The sequence below is a fragment of the Danio rerio genome, chromosome 6 (genome assembly GCF_052040795.2).
Source record: "Danio rerio strain M-AB ecotype USA chromosome 6, GRCz13ab, whole genome shotgun sequence".
In the NCBI taxonomy this organism is placed as follows: domain Eukaryota; kingdom Metazoa; phylum Chordata; class Actinopteri; order Cypriniformes; family Danionidae; genus Danio; species Danio rerio.
This window is the reverse complement of record NC_141026.1, coordinates 51,806,457-51,821,760: the sequence shown is the minus strand read 5'-3', so window position 1 is coordinate 51,821,760 and position 15,304 is coordinate 51,806,457. Positions and strand designations below refer to the sequence as shown.

Here is a 15,304-nt window from a genome sequence, read left to right as displayed (position 1 = left end):
AGAAAGAAAGAAAGAAAAAGAAAGACAAAAGAAAGAAAGAAAGAAAGAAAGAAAGAAAGAAAAAGAAAGACAAAAGAAAGAAAGAAAGAAAGAAAGAAAGAAAGAAAGAAAGAAAGAAAAAAGAAAGAAAGAAAGAAAGAAAAAAGAAAAAGAAAGAAAAAAGAAAGAAAGAAAGAAAGAAAGAAAAAAGAAAGAAAGAAAAAAGAAAGAAAGAAATAAAAGAAACAAAGAAAACAAAGAAAAAAAGAAAGAAAAAAGGAAAAAAAGAAAGAAAGAAAGAAAGAAAAAAGAAAAAAAGAAAAAGAAAGAAAGAAAGAAAGAAAGAAAGAAAGAAAGAAAGAAAGAAAGAAAGAAAGAAAAAGAAAGAAAGATAACAAAAAAGTAAAAGTTTGGATTCTAAGTAGCTTTATTAGGGCAATAGTTATTATACATTTCATATATTTAACACTTTTTTGGTGTTGAATAAGAAACTAATAAAAAACATACAAAACTATAATTATTGAAAATAAAAACATACTTATTTTACTCAATTTTGTTTTAACTTTTGCTGCTTGATCAAAATACTTATTAAAAATAAGCTGAAAAAACACAATTCGTAAGTTGCTTTTGGGACAACCTAAATTTTTATGTTAAATCCATTAAAATTTGTAAAAATAATTAAGTTAAATTAATCTATTTGTTTTGGGAAAACATGAAGGAATTGTGTGGAACCCAGCATTTTTTACAGTGTTGGGTACAAAAAGGTAAAGGGTATACATCATGTAAACATACACTTTTAACTGTTACATTTACACAAAAACTAACAACAAATTTTTATAATATAATGTCACAATGATGATTTATTTTTGAAGATTTCATCATGTTAAAATGCAAAGGCATCAAGAAGTCTTTGATATTGACTGGATGTTTACTAGTGCATGATAACATCCTTTCTTTGAAAGAGGATGTTTGTATCGTGAGGGCGGAAGGGTGTGGAAACTCTCCTTGATCCTCTCGATGTGTAACCCTCCATTTTCATACTTTGCCAAGCACCTGTACGCAGGTATGAAATGAGAGAAGCGTTTACCTGTTGCTGCAAGACTCAAAACAGACTGTTTCTCTCCCATGACCACCCAGTCACATCCTCTACCTCACACCTGCAGTCCTAGTATCACAATTCCAGCACTGCATCTCTGATACTATTGAACACTTTGCCAATGAAGAAATATGTGCAGGACTTTCAGGCATCAACCACAAACATTGACGCTGATCCCACGTTGGAAGCCACACTGTAACCATTCATTCATTCATTTTCCTTCAGCTTAGTCCCTTGATTATCAGGGGTTGCCACAGCGCAATGAACCACCAACTATTCCAGCATATGTTTTACACAGTGGATGCCCTTAGAGCCACAACCTAGTATTGGGAAACACCCATACACTCTTGAGTTGACACACACACTCACTACAGCCAGTTTAGTTCATCCATTTCACTTATGCCACTTGTCTTTGGAGTGTGGGAGAAACCAGAGCCTTTTTTTCATCAAGTGTGAGCACTTGAATACAACCCCAAATCAGAAAAAGTTGGGTCAGTGTGGAAAGCCCAAATTAAAAAAGGAAAGTAGTGATTTCCAAATTTAATAGTAAATAGTAATAATAATTAAAATTAGTAAAATAATTAAAATAGTAAATAATTAAATTAATTAAAATAATAGCAAATAGTAAAATAATTAAAATAATTTGAACACAAAATCTTGAATGTTTTGTCTGGTTAACTCAAATTAATTTTCAAATCTACACACTCTACTGTCATTCAGACATGCAACACATTCAAAAACAGTTGGAACAGAAGCAATCTGAGGCTAGTGATCAGGTAAATTGGTTAAATAATGGTGCGATTTGAAGCAGGTGATGTCAGCAGGTGATTGTAATTATAATTTGGTACAAAAGCAGCATCCAAGAAAGGTCTAGTCCTTTAAGAGCAAAGATGGGCTGAGGATCACCAGTTTGTCAGCAAATATATGAGAATATTATTGAACTGTTTAAAAACAATGCTCCTCAAAGAAAAGCAGGAAGACATTTGAATATTTCATATGATAAGATTTAAGGAATCATGAGGAATTTCAGTACATGAAGGAAAAGGGCACAAGCCTAAGCTGAACAACCATGATCTTTGATCTCTCAGGAGGCACTGCATCAAGAATCCTAATTAAGATATAAGGGATATCACCACATGGGCTCAGGACTACTTTAGAAAACCTGTCAAGTAACACATTACATAGTTACATCAATTAATGCCAGTGAAAACTGCACTATGCCAAAAAGAAGCCCTATGTTAACAGTGTCCAGAAGTATCTTTGATTTCTCTAGGTTCTAAGGCATCTGGGACGGACCATCACACAGTAAAATGTGTACTGTGGTCAGATGAATCAATATTTCAGGGCTTTTTTTGCGAGAAATGGATGATGTTTGTTCCGGATTAAAGATGAAAAGAATCATACAGACTGTTAGTAACATGTCCAAAAGCCAGGGTCTGTCATGGTATGGGGTTTTGTAAGTACTCCTTGGCAAAGGTAACTTGCACTTCTGTGATGGCATCATTGATGCTGAAAAGTACATAGAGTTTTTGAAGCACAATATGCTGCCTTCTTTCCCATGCATATTTCAACAAGACCATTCAAAACCACATTCTGCACACATAACAAAGTCCTGACTGTGGAGGAAAAGGATACAAATATTTAACTGGCCTGTCTGCAGTCCTGACCTGTATCCAGTGGCGCATTATGAAGTGCAAGATGCAACAACAAAAACCCCGAACTGTTGCCCACCTTAAGACTTGTTTGTAGAAAGAATGGAACAAAATTACACCTGAAACACTTCATCGCTAGGTGTCTTCCGTTCGAAACGCATTTTAAAGCCTGGTTTATACTCAATGCATCCGCTAGTTAGTTTGAATGAGCACGTCAAATGTGACATGATTGCGGAGTATGCGGAAATTCACTTTGGGCGAGCGCGACATGATTTTGGCCAACGGAGCATAAGATTTCTTTTGAGACTCGAGCAAACTGTTTGCGTGGGGCAGCAGCTGATTTGAGTTGAATATGAAACACTTTTATAAGATTTTGTCTGAAACCGTACGCCTGTGCAGACATCATTATGATCCGTGATCATAGAGATAACCAGATGATCAATAATTCTTGGCTAGAAATTGAAACAGCCGTAGGAAAGGAGGAAAGTTTTGTTAATAGGTTTAAAAAACCTGAGGGATAAGTTTGTTAAGGCCATGGCAAAAGTGGAGACCCAGGTTTACAAATGTGTTTTTCCACCATTTAAAAGTTTTACACTGATGTATATTTAATTTAGAATTTAAAACAGTTTAATAGTTACTAAACTAAATAAGGAACACATTATGTCTTGGATAACTGGAAAGTAATATTTGAACATATCAGTTTATAGTATACTGATAGCCTGTTTCTGTAGGCTTTATTGGTGATAATGCCCAGGAATGTTGGACCATTATTGCCTTTTTAGCATAAAAAGAGGACAGAAACTAGCCAGACAGTAATGTGTGCTTTTGCTTTTATTCTTGCCATAATAAAATATATATTTTGTCACCTTAGAATTAGAAGGTTCTATCTGACATTTTTGTCAAAATTGAGTTATTGACATATTCTTATTACATGACAACTTATTTACATTATGGGATGTTTTTTATGAGTTGTTTACATTTTAAGACTTTTTATTTTAAAAACAAATGTTACACACATAATGTTTGCTATGAAATGCAAAAACTTTGAAGCTCAATATCTCAAAATCATTCAGAACGCAGATAGAACCTTATAATTCCAAGGTGATGATTTGTAGAGCAACTCGTGCTGTTCTGTTGTCATAAATATTTTAGTAAATTGTAATAGGTAGAACTGTCCAAGATATGAACAAAAGCAAGTGATGCATTAAAGTTTGATTTAAAAAAAAATATTGAATGGTTATAAACATGCTTATAATCATTAAAATAATTTATAAAAACAATAAAAATAATTAGTTAAAAAATATTGAATGATATTATTGACATGACGCAGTTCCGGAAACTTCCTACTTCTCTGTTTGTACATATGATTTAACATTTAGTTTCTTTTGACTGCCCCCTGTCTTTTTAAAGTATATCACATCGGCAAAAAAGAAAAGTAAAAAAGCCTTGTCCTTTTGGTGAGGTGCACATGCAGTCATCAGAGGAGTCCAATGTGGCACCAGGCGAAAGTATAGTGAGTGCTGTGAAAAGGAATGAAAACATTACAATAAGGTAAATGCTTTATTGCTCCAACATTTTTTAAATGTGTTGCAAGAACCAAAATTAGGATATTTCATTTGAAAAAATAAAATAAAATAAATAAATATAAATCTTGAGGAACACATTAAATAATGTTTGTTGTATTGTCTGCAATGAAATACAACTCAAAATACACTACTTTCTTTTCTTATTTGCTTTTCCATGCTGTCCCAACTTTTTCTGATTTGGTGTTGTAGAATAGAATAGAATAGAATAGAATAGAATAGAATAGAATAGAATAGAATAGAATAGAATAGAATAGAATAGAATAGAACAGAAAGCTTTACTGTCATTGTATACAAGATGCAACAAAATACCTTGAGTTTCTTTAAAGAGGAAAACCACAGTCATGGGACATTTCTGTTTCAGCAGATACATTTCTAAAAAGTAATTAAAGAAACACACTGAACACAATCAGCAACACCACTTACCCATGACAATACCCCACAGACTGTTTGTTAAAATCTTATGTATCCCCAATGTAAACATACACACACACACACACACACACACACACATTTATAGACTGATGTACAGTAATATCTGCGGTGTCAGAATCTGTAGGGCTCGTGTTACAGGTCACAGAGGATTCCTGCTTTTTTCTGTCTCTCAGCACAAGTGGGAATGTGGCTATGTCAACACACTTGTCTTTAACTGACATCTGACAACACACATAGGGTACAAAAAGAGTCATTTGGGAATACCGGACAAATCAAAGAGAGCGGTCAGTTAGGATTTCAAATATAGTGTTGCTGTGAGGCGACAGTGCTAATTACTGAGCCACCATTCCTTTAGTATCCTGTGTAGATCCTCGTATGTAAACATACCTGACATTGAAGCTCTTTCTGATTCTGATTTAACAGACCAAAAATATTGTGTACTCGGAGTTCATATATGGCTAAGCTATGTTGTGCTTGGCAACGTTGATACAGTCATAAATCTCTCATACGCTCATGTTGCTTTAAGTGAGCATGACAACAGCTAATCTTTGCTTGGCCTCATGGTTGAGACAAGTTTAGATAATGATGAGGCAGTTAATTAGTCAGCCAGTGGTATGTTAATCTTTCTATCAGCAGAGAGCCAGTTGATATCTCAATGTCTGCACTGAAGATACATTCCTCTGCTGATACTAGATGTGTTTTAATGTTTCCTCAGCACACAACAATCATGGTTTGGTAGCCGGTCTGAGATCAGAAGGTGTGCACTGAAGTGTTGAGAGCGAGATGCTCAGCGTATCAAGTCACACTCATGTCACAAACTGAGAGAGAGTTGCTAATCTGCTCCAACTCTTGGCAACAAGTCTTATCTCTAACACTAGACAGCAAATGTTGAATGGAGAGAGCCAAAGAAGCACAAAAGAAGAGGTCGAGCTAGCAAACATGCCACGGGGGTTTGTGTTTTTCCAGGCGTTTGCTCACAGATCTACAGAGATTAATGATAAAGTCAATGAGCTGGGGTTTTGCTGTTTTGCGCGTGTTCTCACTTGGGGAATGTCTTCCAGCCAAAAGCGAGGAAACTCCAGCATGACGAGAAATATGTTTTGAGTAGACCTTTCAAAAACATTTCCATTTTTCCATTCCGCTAATCCCACACTATTACAGAAATCCTTTGTTCTTGCAGAAACCACGTCCATCTCTGCTAATGCCTCGAGATAATCTTCTTAATAATAATAATGTGCTATAATAACTTGTAACAATAATGAAAACATATGCTAGGAAAGACTTTCGTTTGCTTTATTAAAAATGTCAACTAATTCTTTGTAATTAGGGAATTAAACATTCTGGTCAACATTAATTAGATGTCACTATCTGTGTTGGGTAAATTACTTCAAAAAGTGATTAATTACAACATTAAAATTGTATTTAAATGACATTTTTATTTGCAATGTTTGAAAAGTTACTCATTCATCCATTCATTTTCCTTCAGCTTAGTCTCTATTTCAGAGGTCATCACAGCATAATGAACCGCCAATTATTCCAGCATATATTTTATGCAGCGGATGCCCTTCCAGCTGCAACCCAGTTCTGGGAAACACACACACACACACACACTCATACACTAAGGCCGATTTCATTCATTCATTTTCCTTCAGTTTAGTCACTTTATTCATCAGGGGTCGCCACAGCAGAATGAACCGCCAACTTATCCAGCATATGTTTTAGACAGTGGATGCCCTTCCAGCTGCAACAAAGTACTGGAAAACTCCCATACACACTCATTTACACTCATAAACTACGGCCAGTTTAGTTTATTTAATTCACCTGTACCACATATCTTTGGACTGTGGGGGAAACCGGAGCACACTGAGGAAACCCACGCCAACACAGGGAGAACATGCAAACTCCCCACAGAAATGCCAACTGGTCCAGCCGGGACTCCAACCAGCGACCTTCTAGCTGTGAGGTGACAGTGCTACCCATTGCGCTGCCCATAAATGAATATTTATTTTAATATTACTATTTATACTATTATTTACCATTAATATTTACTTGAAAAAGAAATACAATTAAAGAAAAATATTAAAGAAATAAAAATGTTTTTAAAAGTGTTTTAATTCAGTTCAAATCTTTTATTCATTATTTTTTTTACTTAATTTGAAATTACATTTGAATCAAAACTTATGCATCACAGCCTTTTGATGTGAAGTATAAAAAGCCCATATTATATATGCCAATTAGTATCAAATAAAATCAATCTAAGACGTATTTGCTTATAATTAGGCTTACAAGGAATCTGCGCATGCAGAAATATGCAGATCATTGAGTCTATTTATTTAGCTGTGTGTAAATTTATATTTATTAAGTTATTTTTTATTAATTTCAGTAATATTACAATATGAAAATGTTCATATGATATACTTACAGTACATTGCATTTTGTACACGAATAGTTACTGTCTTTTAGTAGATATATGGTATATATATTATGAGAGACTTGCTTTGTTTAAAAAATAAATGGATCTAATGGGATTTGCATTGTAATCATTAAATAAAAGTTAATAAGGTGTTATTCTTTATTTGACATATTAAGTTTTTAGTTACAATGCACTCAAAATCATTCTGCATAAATCTGCTGATTTTTTACAATATTCTGCACAGAAATAGCTAAAAAAAATCCACAGATTCTGTCTGGCCCTAATATAATTAATGTTTTTATTATTAATATTTTTAATTGAGGGAAAACAACATCAATGCTTCTTGATATGACAGACATAGTGAAACTCTCCACGTTTTTCTTTTTAACTCCTATAACAAGACAAAACAATATAACGATACAAATTATAAAAATCAATAAATAATGAAATAATGATAAACAGCGTAATTTAATAATAACAATATAGGAAATAAAAAAATAGGACATTTAAAAAGTAATATAATAGTAATAATACATATTAGGCGTCACGGTGACACAGAGGCGACTGATCGCCTCACAACAAGAAGGTCGATGGTTCGAGCCTCGGCTGGGTCAGTTGGCATCCCTTAATCTCGTTTAAACAGGTAAAAAAGGACTGTTAAACTGAATTTTCTCCCATTTTTTTGGGCAAGTGAAGCTGAGTATCATCAGCATAGAGGTGGTAGCTTACATAATGCTTCTTAAAAATAGCCGCCAAGGGAAGCATGTAGATGGAGAAAAGAGCTGGGCCCAAAATTGAACCTTGGGGGACACCACACTCCAAACGTGCAGATGAGGAGGAATTATTTCCCAATTCAATAGAAAAGGTTCTCCCAAAGAGATAAGAACTAAACCAATTCAAAACATTTCCTTGAATCCCAGCCCACAATCTTAAACGCTCAATCAAGATATTGTGATATATTGTGTCAAATGCCGCAGTCAGGTCTTAAATAGTCTTATCTTTAATAAAATAGTAACATATTATGTAAAGTAATTATGTTAGTAATGCAATATAGTAAATATAGTAGCTCTCTTTAATCACTAATATCAGGCAATAATTAATGTTGTATACGGAAATAATGTGTGTTCCTAATCAAATAATTTGTATTTTTCCTAAGTGACTACATATTTACATTAAAAAAACTCCCAGACGCTTTAAAAAGATTTAACACTGCAGCATTACAAACACTATTTGAGTCTTGTCTTTCAGGTTGGATCTGGGTCTGTATTAGAGACCAGAGAGGTCTGCGTGGGGGAATTCGTGAAATGTTTCAGCATCATTATTTGTTATTTATTCCAGTTTCTGGATCATTTGAAAGCTGCAGCTGTTGTCAGACTACAACCTCTGGAAGGATAAGCGAGGCCCTGCTGGCAGCATTAAAGTAATGACCCTCTGTGTGTGTATGTGCGTGTCCAAAGGCCTGTTACTCTGCATGTTTGTGCATACAAATGTTTATTTTTGTGCCTCACACACACACACAAACACACAAGGTCAGAGGTCATCTGGCTAATGCATCTTCCATGTGGCATCAGACCGGAATTGACCGGAATTGAAATATTCCAGGCTGTGTCTTTGAGGAATTCTGGATGAAAGAAGAGCAACATTGCCGGCATGCTTCCCGAGTCGCTGTGCTCTGACTTGTTTGTGCTCTGATTATGCAAAAACAGATCTGCAGATAAACATCAGTGCTGATAGAGAAAGCGGCGTATCAGAAAGGCAAAGGCAAAATCTCCGCCGTCCCAGACCACCACTGAGGGAATCCGAAGCAGGAGGTCCACAAACCCACAAGGCAACTTCTGCCGCCTAGAAATAGACACTATTAAACGTAAATAGACAGAGCGGCAAAACTGTTGACGCAAGAATTTCAATTAGCAACCAAAGAGCAAACAGACTAAAGCTAAACGTTTTCAACCACAGTCACAGCTTGTTTGAATGTATATAAAAAAGTCAACCACAGGTTTAATGCATGGATATTTACGAGTCATTAAGCACACTATATATATAGACTAAATGTCCTGTACGTGTTTTTAGGGTGAGTTCTTGTGTAGGGTTGCCAGCTTTAGTTTCTTTCAGGAAAATAAGGATCTTTCTCACTGCAGTTTAAAAAAACAGTCACTGCCAGTGTTGGGGTAACACATTACAAGTAATGCGAGTAACATAATAATAGCATTATTAAACGTTCTTTTCAGCGTGCTCCCTTTATTAATCTCTGCCAATTTATCCAGCATATGTTTTATGCAGCAGATGCCCTTCCAGCTGCAACCCATCACTTGGAAACATCCACACACACTCATTCACACTCATACACTACAGACAATTTAGCTTACCCAATTCACCTATACCACGTTTTTGGACTTGTGGGGAAAACCGGAACACCCGGAGGAAACCCACGCCAACACAGTAAGAACATGCTAACTACACACAGAAATGCCATCTGGCCCAGTCGAGGCTCGTACCAGTGACCTGCTTACTGTGAGGCGATTGTGCTACCCACTGCACCACTGTGCTGCATATTTAAATACATTAATTTTTTTAAATTAAGCAATAATATTTGAGTTACTTTTTTATGTAATGAGCTTTACTTTTTAGTTTTAATTAATGAGCTTTTAAAAAATAATTTGCTGTATTAAAATTAGTCACATTGAATCACACGGTCAACGAAAGAATGTGTTTATTATTTTGAATGCATTGAAGAACAGGAAAAGGAGATTTTAGTCTCAATGGACAGTGATTTTACTTAAGACAAATAGTACAAAAGTATGAAACACATTGCTTTAAAGTCAACAATCTCTATTTATCCTTCTGAGACCCAAATAATTTTTTTTCTTTTTTTTGTGATTTCCTACATCCTTTGGGTTTATAAAAATTCTACAATTTAGAGTTTTTACATTTTTATTTTTAATTTTACAGCATGTCCACTGTAGTGGACCACAAGACCATTTTAGTTGTCAGCCGGCAGCTAGCTCTCGGCAACTCTCACATGGTCACCCACTGAAGCTAAGCATGGCTGCGCCCGGTCAGTGCCTGAATGGGAGACCACATGGGAAAGCTCGGTTGCTGCCGAAAGTGGTGTTGGTGAGGCCAGCAGGGGGCACTCAACTTGCGGTCTGTGTGGGTCCTAATGCCCCAGTATAGTGGCGGGGACTCTATACTGCTCAGTGAGCGCCATCTTTCGAATGAGACATTAAACTGAGGTCCCGACTCTCTGTGGTCATTAAAAATGCCAGGATGTCCTTTGAAAAAGAGTAGGGGATTAACCCTGGCATCCTGGCCAAATCTGCCCACTGGCCTCTGTCCATCATGGCCTCCAATTGGCTTCATCTCTCTGTCTCCTCTCCACCAATCAGCTGGTGTGTGGTGTGCGGTCTGGCGCAAAATGGCTGCCGTCGTGTCATCCAGGTGGATGCTGCACACTGGTGGTGAAAGAGGAGATTCCCCCCTGTGTGTGAAGCGCTTTGAGTGCGTGAGGCGATCAATCAACTCACTGCGCCTCAAAGTAAAAATGAAAACTTTTAAAAACTGAAAAATAGATACTGTAAAATGTTAAATAGTTAATTGTTGTAAATTATTTAATAGATACTGTAATAGAATAAAGTATATATAATAGTAAATAAGTTATACAATTAAACAAAATAAACACTGGAACAGTTAATAATCTTTAAATTATAATTATTTTGGTGGAAGGTTTTCACTGGCAATAGTTTTCACATGTCATGTGAGTATTGCTTATAATTTTCAATTTTTTGTTTGCTTGCTTCACTAAACAAGACTAGTTTTCACTATATTTTGCAATTGTAGTAATGCCACGATTCATTTACTCCACATGCAAAAGTGTCAAATATCAGGCCGATTACCAAGATAAAATGAGAAGCATTTGTTGCAAGTTGACGACTCCCACGAGACAACCCGTTGCAAAATGAAACAGATTTCCTTAGGCAACACATTTGACTCTTCATCTAATGCGAATATGACTTTTAACACACTGCCTTTTTGTGTCTAAATACTTTAGAAACTAGTAAAAAAAAAACACTGTATATAAGGGACACCTGGCAACCCTATCAGTGTGTGTATGTAAGTTTGTTTGAGTGTGCATTTGCAGTCACCCAGATGCCCGATAGCAAGCAGGGATGCGAATGTGTGATGATTAGAGCGCGGATCTTATCATATGCACAGGGGCATGATTTTGCTTTTCTGTCCCGTTGCCAGACCCCCTTCTCGCCCACCTGGACCTCCTGCTGTTTGGAAGCCCGCCATATGTAAGCCTTCACTGGTTTGGTTTCTCTGGTTTAAACTGAGGAAGCGAAGATCGGGAGGGGGATACTCTCTTTTATATCTTAAAGCACCAAGAGAGAATTACGCACACACACTAAAGCCACATCTCCACATGATCAAACAGATGACTGATTGCACAGGCCTCGGGGGGAACGAGAGAGAGGGGGGAATCAAGAATGAAATGGGTGGTGGTTTTCCAAAAGAGGCTTTGCACCTCAATGACATCGAATCTGTACGCAAGAGTGTGTGACAAAGAAGGCAGTGAGACAGAAAGGTTTTGATTAGAGAGACGTTTGCGGTTTTGGGTGCATGGGTGTGTTGGGTTTTGAAGCTGTCGCCATTATATGGAGAGCAACATGAAGGGAAAAGAGAGCAAAAAGTGAGGGAATACGTTCATGTGTGTGTGTTGAAACTCATTAGGTCCTGTTGGGGGCGCTGTAATCATGTCTTGGGAATATGATGTAACGCTTCTCTTCTTCTTACATATGAGCTAAAAAAATGGCTGCGTTCCATTATGGAGGGCTTATCCCCATGCACTAATTACTTCAAGGTGTTTATGCCATGAAGGAAAGCTTTAATAGGATTAAGCAAGTAGGGTACCAACATTTTTTTCTTTGGAAGAAACTTTTGCATTATTTTGTGTCACAAATTACTCAAAAGGGGACTTTAAAGGGACCAATTTGAGTTTAGAAGGATCCATAATTGTTCTTACTATAAATTGCCAATTGAAATTGGATTTATCCGGTTTTAAATTCAGTCGACAACACATTATTTCTGATGTATTGAATGGTCACGTTACATGTTATTTTTATGTTAATAAACAAAAATAAAACAAAATGAAAAAATTATAATGATAGTCTTTAAACAGGTTTGTCCAACCCAGGCTTATTCTGTATATGTACGCTTATATACATTTCTGAAGACACCCAATATGTCGCAGGAGCCACGTTTCCACCAGAGGCCGCTGTGTACGCTTTTTGAGATCATAAATTTCTCTCGCAAGTGCCATTCACACTTGCTGTTCTCGCATAAATCCACCAGAGGCCGCTGTCAACTAATTAACTGACTGACCAATCGATCGATCAACCCACCCACCCCCTTCCCTAAACCCAACCGATATTGTTTTAAAAAGAACCGATTAAGGAGCACCCACCCCCTTCCCTAAACCCAACCGATAGTGTTTTCAAAAGCAATCCAGAAAAAGACCACCACAATCTCACCCTGTTATTTACATGTTTGGTTGTTTTTTGGCTTTTGTTTTTGTTTGAGCTGCTTTTAAGAATCGTTCTTCACTGGACTCAAACTCCATCATCACAGTCAACTCTGTTCTGCGTCTCAAATCCTCTGATGTGCATGGCGAGCTACTGGAAAAACTGGTAACAGAGTGAAACCTGTCCACATGGAGGTAAGTGGTCAACTAGTAAGCGCGAAAAGGAACGACAACATATTCCAGGCCAGTAGTATAACAGTACAACATATAACAGGCCAGTAGTATAACAGTACAACATATAACAGGCCAGTAGTATAACAGTACAACATATTCCAGGCCAGTAGTATAACAGTACAACATATAACAGGCCAGTAGTATAACAGTACAACATATAACAGGCCAGTAGTATAACAGTACAACATATAACAGGCCAGTAGTATAACAGTACAACATATAACAGGCCAGTAGTATAACAGTACAACATATAACAGGCCAGTAGTATAACAGTACAACATATAACAGGCCAGTAGTATAACAGTACAACATATAACAGGCCAGTAGTAACTTTGTAAAGACGTGCCTGCACATGTACACAAATAAAGTACAATTAGTATTAAAGTACTTGTGCATGCCTAAAGACAATAGCTGTCCAAAATCGCCTAGTACTCAGTAGGTACTGGATTTGAATTTAATTCAAACTATTATTATTATTATTATAACCTTTATTTTACCAGGAAAGCACACTGAAATTAAAAATCTCTTTTACAAGAGTGTCCTAGCCAAGATTAGGCAGTAAACATGTCACTCAGCTGTTAGAAAAGTATGTTTATACAGTACAAATGTGAGTAGTATGAATGGAACTCGGGACATACTACATCTGCTATCTTGTAATGATCACGTGACCTACCCGCATCAGTTGCGTCACTTTACTCCCGTTCATGAATTCTCTCACGGTGCATCATGAGATAGCATAGCATCCATCCAATGCACATTTCAGAAGCACGCCAGAAGTAGTAGGTTATGCGGGTGCTTTTCGCCTATGGTTTTTCGAATTCTATGAATTTGGACATACTGATTTTAGTGTACTATATAGTATGGAAGTATGTGATTTCAGATGCAGCTAATCACACTATGTTTTGTTTAAATGGTAGATTTTTTTAAAGCTTTCACTTTGAAACCTTTTCAACTTCTTTTTTGATTTTCAGGCCCCCGAAATAAAGTTGTCATGTAAATGAATGGCTAAAAACAAATAAAAATGTTGAGGTTATGCTTAAAAACTGTGCTGTATGCATATCTGTGTGTTTTAAAAACACGATAGGTTTTTAATATGATCTGGCATAATAAGGTAGAACAGAAAAACATATCTGATCAAGTTTAACTATTAAGATTTGTTTGAGCAAAACACTGAAATAACAATAAACTGTGAGTTCATGCCATCTCTTATTACAAGCCAAACCACAGTGATCCTGATGGAACATGAACTGTACTGACCGTTACCTTCAGTTCTGAAAATTCAGCTGTTATTTCCTCAAATAAACTCTTGAAGAGTGAAGCAGTGAGTTTGTGCAGCTTGCCTGGCAATTAGACATTGGATTTTATCATCGCACCAAACCACAAGTGGTGAAACTCAGCAACATGGTCTGGCGTTCCTCAGGGTTACGTCCGCAGTCCAACTCTGTTCTCACTCGTCACTTCTTAACTGCAACAAACACATTGCTAAATGAATGACTGATCGACGCAAACAGTACTGAGGCTGCAGCAAAAAAAATGATATCACAGAGGTTTAACAAGAATTCAGATTCAAAATATAGCGTTAATGAGATTTTGCACGCCAACATATGAGAAAAAAGGTTTTGTGGCTTACAGATGCACATAAAAAGCTCTAACTATTTTACGTTTTGTCACTACGCTTTAGTGGCCAATTCGTATCATGGCATCCAACCCCACCTCTAAACCCATTCGTCACTGGGGGATAAGCAAATCATACTAAATTGTATGAATAAGATCCAACAAATTCATACAAATTAGCCAATAAATCAAAAAGTTACAAATTGCCGTGAGATTGTGTTGAAAACTCCAAAGCATTTCTATATCTAATCAATTAAGATAACACTTGAATTTCATTAATTCATTTTCTTTTTGGCTTAGTCTCTATTATTCTGGGGTCGCCACAGCGGAATGAACCGCCAACTTATCCAGCATATGTTTTATGCAGCGGATGCCCTTCCAGCTGCAACCCATCACTGGGAAACATTCATACACACTCATTCACACACATACACCATGGACTATGCAGCCACAAAATCAAAAAGTTATGAATTTCTGTCAGATTGTGTTGAAAACTCCCATGCATTTCTGTATCTAAACATATTAGATAACACTTGAATTTGTAGAATCTAAATCACGCAGTTTATTAACTTTTCAATCCATACTCGACGCAGCACTGAAATATAAAGCAGCATTTCAAAACATTCGCACAACACATTAAACACCATAAATGTCTGGCTTAACTACTACTTAGAAACCTCACAAGCATTAAATCCATTTCATTTTTTTAATATAGAAGACATTTTCTGTAATAATTCAAATACAAATTTAGTCGTACGAAAACGTACGATATTAAAA

General features: G+C 36.4%; 2 long non-coding RNA genes across 3 annotated transcripts in view; both read right to left on the bottom strand.

The window, feature by feature from the left end:
* Positions 1 to 15,304, bottom strand: part of LOC147843665 (uncharacterized) — a 628,067-nt gene that overhangs the window by 347,716 nt on the left and 265,047 nt on the right. The gene's annotated exons all lie outside the window — the stretch shown is intronic.
* The window catches only part of LOC141386361 (uncharacterized), a 39,766-nt gene continuing 38,436 nt past the window's right edge, over positions 13,975 to 15,304 (bottom strand). For both annotated transcript variants that reach the window (XR_015494242.1, XR_015494243.1), the window contains one exon: positions 13,975 to 14,378. This is a non-coding gene — a long non-coding RNA (uncharacterized LOC141386361). The remainder of the gene's footprint in view (positions 14,379 to 15,304) is intronic.